The sequence below is a fragment of the Balaenoptera acutorostrata genome, chromosome 7 (genome assembly GCF_949987535.1).
Source record: "Balaenoptera acutorostrata chromosome 7, mBalAcu1.1, whole genome shotgun sequence".
NCBI classification, from domain to species: Eukaryota; Metazoa; Chordata; class Mammalia; order Artiodactyla; family Balaenopteridae; genus Balaenoptera; species Balaenoptera acutorostrata.
The window spans coordinates 111,036,487-111,043,801 of NC_080070.1; the positions used below are offsets into that span (position 1 = coordinate 111,036,487).

Consider the following 7,315-nt stretch of genomic DNA (forward strand, 5'->3'; position numbering starts at 1 on the left):
TTCACTGCATATAGAATTCTTAGTTATAGTTGTTTACAGCACTTGAAAATGTTATGCCCCTTCTTTCTGGCCTCTTTGGTTTCTGATAAGAAACTTGCTGTAATTCACATTGTTTTTTACTTATAGGTAAAGTATTATTTTTTTCTTTCTGCTTTCAAGATTTTTCATCTTTAGTTTTCAGAATTTTGACTATGATGTATCTTGGCATGATATTTTTGGGGGTGCACCCTATTTTGGGTTAGCTCAGCTTCTTGAATCTGTAGCTTTATGTCTTTTGCCAAATTTTTTTTCAGTCATTATTTATTTAAATATGTTTTCAACCCCACCCTCTTTCTCCTCTCCCTCTGGGATGCAGATGAGATAAATATTAGATCATTTGTTATACTGCCACAGGTCCCTGAGGCTCTATTCACTTTTTTTTTTTCCCAATCTATTTTTCTCTGTTGGTTAATTTCTATTGTTTTATCTTTATTTTCACCAATCCTTTCCCTATCATTTCCACTCTGCTGTTGAGTCCATCTAGTCAGTTTACTATTTCCTTTATTGATTATTCACTTTTAAAATTTCCATTTGGTTCCTCTTTATATTTTGTATTTCTTTGCTGAGACTTTCTAGTTTTTTGTTTCAAGCATTTTCAGAATTTTTAATTAAAGTATTTGTATCATGCCTGCTTTAAAACCTTTGTCAGAAAATTCCCATCTCTGTGTCATTTCTGCTTTGGTGTCTGATGATTATCTTGTCTTTCTCAAGTTAAGATAGTCTTGGTTCTTGGTATAATGAGTGATTTTCAGTTGTACCCTGGACATTTTGAGACTCAGATCCTATTTAAATCTTGTTTTACAGGCTCCTCTGACATCACATCAGCACAGAAAGGAAGACCCCACCTCAATTCTGCCAAGTGGGGGTGAAATTCCATCACCCTGGCTGGGAGGGTATGATGATTAATTTTTTATGTCAATTTGATTGGGCTATAGAATGCCTTGATAGCTAAAGATTATTTCTGGATGTGCTGTGAGAGTGTTTCCAGAAGAGGTTAGCATTTGAATTGGTGGACTGAGTAAAGCTGATGGTCCTCCCCAAAGTGGGTGGGTATCATCCAATCTATTCAGAGCCTGAACAGAACAAAAGCTCAAGCCCAAATGCTTGAGCTGATATCAATCGTCTCTTGCCCTTAGTGTTCCTGGTTCATCTCCTCTTCCCACCTCCCTCTAGTTTCTCAGGAGAACCCTAATACGAGGCATGGGGGGTGGGGGGAAGAGGGGAGAATGCCTTGTAACTGCTCCCTACATGACTTTCATGAACACTATGAAGGAGGAAAGGTCTCATTATCATTGTGTGGCCATGACAATCCCAGCTTCTCTTGGTCTTTTCTGAAATCATCCCAGCAAGACAATCATGGAAGTCTAGGTTCCCCACTTAACCTTTGCTGAGGGGGATGAGGGCTCATTTTGTTCCATGGTGTTTGGCTGCAGTAAAGCAGTTATTGTCTGTAAGTTTTCTGTCTTGCTAAGTTGCCTCTTTCCTGGTCCTTGTTTATTTCCCCCCCAAATTCATATTTTGAAGCCCTACCCCCAAGTGTGGCTGTATTTGGAGATGGGGCCTCTAAGTAATTAAGGTTAAATTAGGTCATAATGTTGGGCTTTGATCCAATAGGGCTAGTGTCCTTATAAGGCACACCAGAGAACTAGTGTTCTCCTCACGCAGCCCCACTCCCTACATACATGCACCAAGGAAAGACCATGTAAATATATAGTGAGAAGGAGGCCATCTACACACCAGGAGGAGAGCCCTCACTGGAAACCAAGTCAGCCAGAACCTTGATCTTGGACTTCTGACCTCCAGATCTGTGAGAAAATATATTTCTGCTGTTTAAGGCACCCAGCCCGTGGTATATATGGCAGTCCTAGCAATAGAGATTCCCTTGGCTCAAGGTTTTTCATGGGGTTGCAGTCAAGCTGTCAGCCAGGATCATCCCAAGGCTTAAATAGGGAAGGATGAATTTCCAAGCTCATTCCTATGGTGTTGGCAGGATTCAGTTTCTTGTGGGGTGTTGGGCTGAGGGCCTGTTTTTCACTAGCTATTGCTAGGAGGCCTCTCTCAGTTCGTTGGCACAGGGGCCTCTCCACAGGGCAGCTCACAATACAGCAGCTGGTTTCCATCACAGTGAGGAAGTGAAGGAGCAAGGGAACAAGAGAATGAGAAAGCAAGAGTGTCTGCTCAAGAGAGAAGCCAGTCTTTTACTTAACCCTAATCTCAGCAGTGACATCCCATCACCTTTTCGATTCATTAGAAATGTCACTATATCCAGCCCACACTCAAGGAGAGAAGATTAAAAAAGGGCCTGAATACTAGGAGGTAGGTATTGTTGGAGGCCATCTTAGAGGCTCCCTACAAGCTCTCAATGGCCAAATTTGGGACAATTTGAGCAGCATAATAAATGACACTAATGGATTAAAACTGATAGAATAAACATCCATGAGTCCATACTGTTATAAACAAAATAATTGAATAAATAAATACAGATCTTCAAAATATGATGGGGTTATGTCCTGATAAACCCATCATAAGTTGAAAATGCATTTAATACACCTAACTTACGCAACATCATAGCTTAGCCAAGCCTATCTTAAATGTGCTCAGAACACTTACGTTAGCCTAAAGCTGGACAAAGTCATCTAACACAAAACCTATATTATAATAAACTACTGAATATCTCATGTATTTTATTGAATACTATGCTGAAAGTAAAAATCTAGAATGGTTGTAAGGGTACAGAATGGTTCTAAGTGTATTGGTTGTTTACCTCCCTGATTGTGTGACTGACTGGTTCACTGCCACTGCCCAGCATCACAAGACAGTATCATACTACATATCACTAGCTCAGGAAAAGATCAAAATTCAAAATTCGATGTACAGTTTCTACTCAACTTCTATTGCTTTCGCACTGTCGTAAAATCAAAAAATTATAAGTCGAACCACTGTAAGTCAGGGACTGTCCGTAAATAAATGGAGGGGAAAGGACAGCTCTTCCTTAGAGTAGAATTCCATTTAACAAAGGTAGAAAGAAAACAGGAAATAGAAAATTACCATTTGGTAAATACCACAGTAATAATTGCTGTGAGCAAGAATGAAATCTAAAATTACTGGATGAAACTCTGATTTAAAAAATAAGGTAAATGCAAAGTCTTAAAGTTTCTCCCCACAAGCTACTTATTAACTTAAAAAGAAAAAATTTTAACTTTACAGTGGAGAAATCTGATAAATAACAACTTAACAGAATGATCAGACTTAACCAGTAACGACTTACCAATTTCACGTACCTCTAATATGATGCACCAAGAAGGGCACAACATCACTTCTGTAATCATCTTGCCAAAAATGCATAAACTTAACCTCATCAACCAGAAAACCCAAACTGAGGGACATCTTACAAAATAATTTTCCCATACTCTTCAAGTGTCAAGATTATCAAAGACAAAGAAAAACTAAAAATTGTCTAAGATTCCAGGAGGCTAAGGTGACAGGATAAACCAACGCAACATGGGATACTAAATCAGATCCTGAACCAGAAAAAAAGACATTGCTTGGATAATTTTTTTTTAAGAACCATCTTTTATTGAACTATTTTGTTTATTTTTAAAAATTTTTATTGGAGTATAGCTGCTTTACAATGTTGTTAGTTTCTACTGTACAGCAAAGTGAATCAGCTGTATGTATACATGTATCCCCTCTTTTTTGGATTTCCTTCCCATTTAGGTCACCACAGAGCACTGAGTAGAGTTCCCTGTGCTATACAGTAGGTTCTCATTAGTTATCTATTTTATACATAGTATCAATAGTGTATATTGACCCCAATCTCCCAATTCATCCCATCCCCCTTTCCCCCTTGGTATCCATGTTTGGATAACTAATGAAATTTAAATGGAGTCTGTAAATTAGTAAAGAGTATTGTATAGATGTTAATTTTCTCAATTAAATAATTATATTACAGTTATATAATATACTAACATTAAAAGCTGGATGAAGGGTATACAAGACCTCTGAGCATTGTTATATTTCAAACAACTTTACAGACGTATAATTTACCCACTAGCAATCCTGCCCTCCCTCAGCCCTAGGCAACTACTAATACACTTTGTCTCTAGAGTTGCCTATTCTGGACCTTTCATATAAATGGAATCCTATGGAAATGGAAGCTTTTTGTAACCGGCTTCTTTCTTTCAGCATAATGTTTTCAAGGTTCATCCACTGTTATGTGTTGAATTGTGTACCCCCAAAAGATGTTGAAGTTCTAATCCCAGTACCTGTGAATGTGCCTTTATTTGAAATTTGGATCTCTGCAGATGTCAAGTAAAGATGAGGTCATTAGCTGTGGTGGGCCCTAATCCAATGACTGAGTCCTCATAAAGAGGGGAAATTTGGACACAGAGATAGACACACTTAGAGGGAAGATAAGGTCAAGACACAGGAAGAACACCATCTGCAAGCCACAGAATGCCTGAGGCTACCAGAAGCTAGAGGACAGGCATGGAAAAGATTTTCCTTCACACCCCTCAGAAGCAGCCAACCCTGCCAATACCCTGATTTCAGACTTCCAGCCTCCAAAACTATGAGACAATAAATTTCTGTTAAGCCTCCCAGTTTCTGGTACTTTGATATGGCAACCCCAGAAATCAAATATATTCATGATACAGCATATTATCAGTACTTCATTCCTTTTTATTGCCAAAATTATTCCACTGTGTGGCTGTATGACATCTGGCTTATCCATTCAACATTTGGGTTATTTTGACCCTTTGGCTAGTATAAAAAATGCTGCTATAAATATTTGCATACAAGTTTCTATGTGGACATGTTTTAATTTCCCTTGGGTATATACCTAAGAATGGAATGGCCAGGTCATATAATTCTATGTTTACCTTTTTAAGGAACTGCCAAACTATTTTCTGAAGTAGCTGCACCATTTTATATTCCCACCGGTGAAGTGTGAGGGTTTCAACTTCTCCACATCCTCACCAACACTTGTTACTATCTGTCCTTTTGATCATAGCCAAGAGAGTATGAAGTAGTATCTAATTGTGGCCTTGATTTGCATTTTTGTAATGACTAAGGATGTTGAGCTTTTTTTGTTTTATGTGCTTATTGGCCATTTCTATATCTTCTTTGAAGAAATTTCTACTCAAATCCTTTGCCTAGTTTTTTTTTTTTTTTTTTTTTTTTTTTAAAAGGATTTTCTTATTTATTTATTTATTTATTTATTTTTGGCTGTGTTGGGTCTTCGGTTCGTGCGAGGGCTTTCTCCAGTTGCGGCAAGCGGGGGCCACTCTTCATCGCGGTGCGGGGACCGCTCTTCATCACGGTGCGCGGGCCTTTCTCTATCGCGGCCCCTCCCGTCGCGGGGCACAGGCTCCAGACGCGCAGGCTCAGCAATTGTGGCTCACGGGCCCAGCTGCTCCGTGGCATGTGGGATCTTCCCAGACCAGGGCTCGAACCCGTGTCCCCTGCATTAGCAGGCAGATTCTCAACCACTGCGCCACCAGGGAAGCCCCTTTGCCTAGTTTTTAATCAGTTTATCTTTTTTATTGACCTGTAAGAGTTTATATATTCTGGATACTGAATCCTTATCAAATATATGATTTGCAAGTATTTTCTCTCATTCTTTTCGCTTTCTTGATGGTGCTGTTTGAAGCACAAAATTTTTACATTTTTATGAAGTCCAATTTGTCAACTTTCATATCTTTTATTATATTTGCAAGACTTCAGCACATCTAAAATTACTTCAACATAAAAAAACTATAAAAATCTATGTAAAAAGTTTAGAAGACTATGTTCTAGACTACCAAAAGGAAGTAGAAATGGAATTTTTCATTTGCTATTCAACACAATTCTGTTTCTTTTCTTCTTTCTAGATTATACAAGTGATGCAAATTCTCTGGAAATTTTAGAAATTAACATTATTAGTAAACTCACCATCCAGGAATAACCATCACTGTCACTGAAGTTTATAGTCTCACACAAACTTGTAAACATTCATAAAAATTGAGGATCATTTGTTCTATGAGGGGAGAGCCATGTAAACAATGTGGGGATGGATGACTCACGGACTAACAGGAATTTGTGTTGCCATGCTACACCAAGGGGAGGTGGTGCCCAACCAGGGCCATTCAGCGGGCGATGGCTTGAACTGGCTTTACAAGGTGAGTGATGGCTGTGCTTCAGGGGAAAAAGAGAGAGGAAGTTTTCTAGACGGCAACCAGGAGTAAAGGAATGTCAAGGGAGCAGTGATGTAAACCCCCGATAGTAAGTCAGACTGATTGACACTGGATTTTGAAGGGCCTTCCATGTCATGGGATACAATCCATGCAGGCCACGGGGCATCCTTGAAGACTTCTGGACAAAGACATGGCCGGGGACCATGGAAATGTCTGAGATACATTTTATATTCTGCGTACTCACATGCAGATGACCATACGTCCTGGTTGGTCAGAGACAGCCGCAGATTACACCTTCGGTCCTAGAGTTGCAACCCCTTTCAGTCTCAAAAGCGCCCAAATTTGGAGGATAAATATTATCATCTACACACACACACACACACACACACACACACACACAAACACACACAACAGAACTTTCACAATTCTCACCTTTATTATGCGAAATGCACTGAGATTTTGCATTGTTTTATTTCATTAAAAAATGTATATATTGGTTGCAACCCATTAAACTGACTTCGACACACTAATAGCTCCTAGCCCAAAAACTCTGACCTAGATGCCTGTCAGGTCTTGGGAAAAGGGGGAAGAAGACAGTTAAGTTTGGATATGTACAGTTTAAGGCCGTGGTTCTCACCCTTGGCAGTGCATCAAAATCAACTAAAGCATTACTGAAAATGCACGTCTCCAGGTCCACTGCATATAAAGCTCTACTACGTGTATTTCTATGGAAAGAGCTGTAACATATTTGACACATAACACATGAAAGGGGATGAATACTTACAGAATTAAGTTCAAAGCAGAACCACTACTGTCAGGAGTATGTGACAGCCTGGGATGGAACACGGCGGGGGGGGTGGGTCAGAGGGCATGGCCGCGGTACCTCCTGGGTGCTCGGCGGGTCCCTGTGAAACCAACGAGCGCCCCTCTCTCCGCCAGCCTCCCTAGACCCTCACTGACCCGGGAGGTTGGGTCGCGGGTCGGCAGAGACCAGGGGAGAGGCAACCGGCGGCGCGGCCGCTCCGGGTCGCCACGGTCGGCTCCGCTCGCCGGCGCCGGGACGCGCCGAGACGCGCCGAGACGCGCCACAGGCGGAACGCCGC

At 40.5% G+C, this 7,315-nt stretch overlaps 1 protein-coding gene across 2 annotated transcripts in view; it reads right to left on the reverse strand.

The window, feature by feature from the left end:
• The window catches only part of URGCP (upregulator of cell proliferation), an 89,747-nt gene extending 82,464 nt beyond the window's left edge, over positions 1-7,283 (reverse strand). Inside the window, exon 1 of one of the 2 annotated variants that reach the window (XM_057549980.1) lies at positions 6,997-7,042. The gene's annotated coding sequence lies outside the window, so the exon portion shown is untranslated. Of the gene's footprint in view, positions 1-6,996 lie in introns of both variants that reach the window. The other variant, XM_057549979.1, reaches the window with a different exon arrangement.
• Positions 7,284-7,315: the final 32 nt, after the last annotated feature.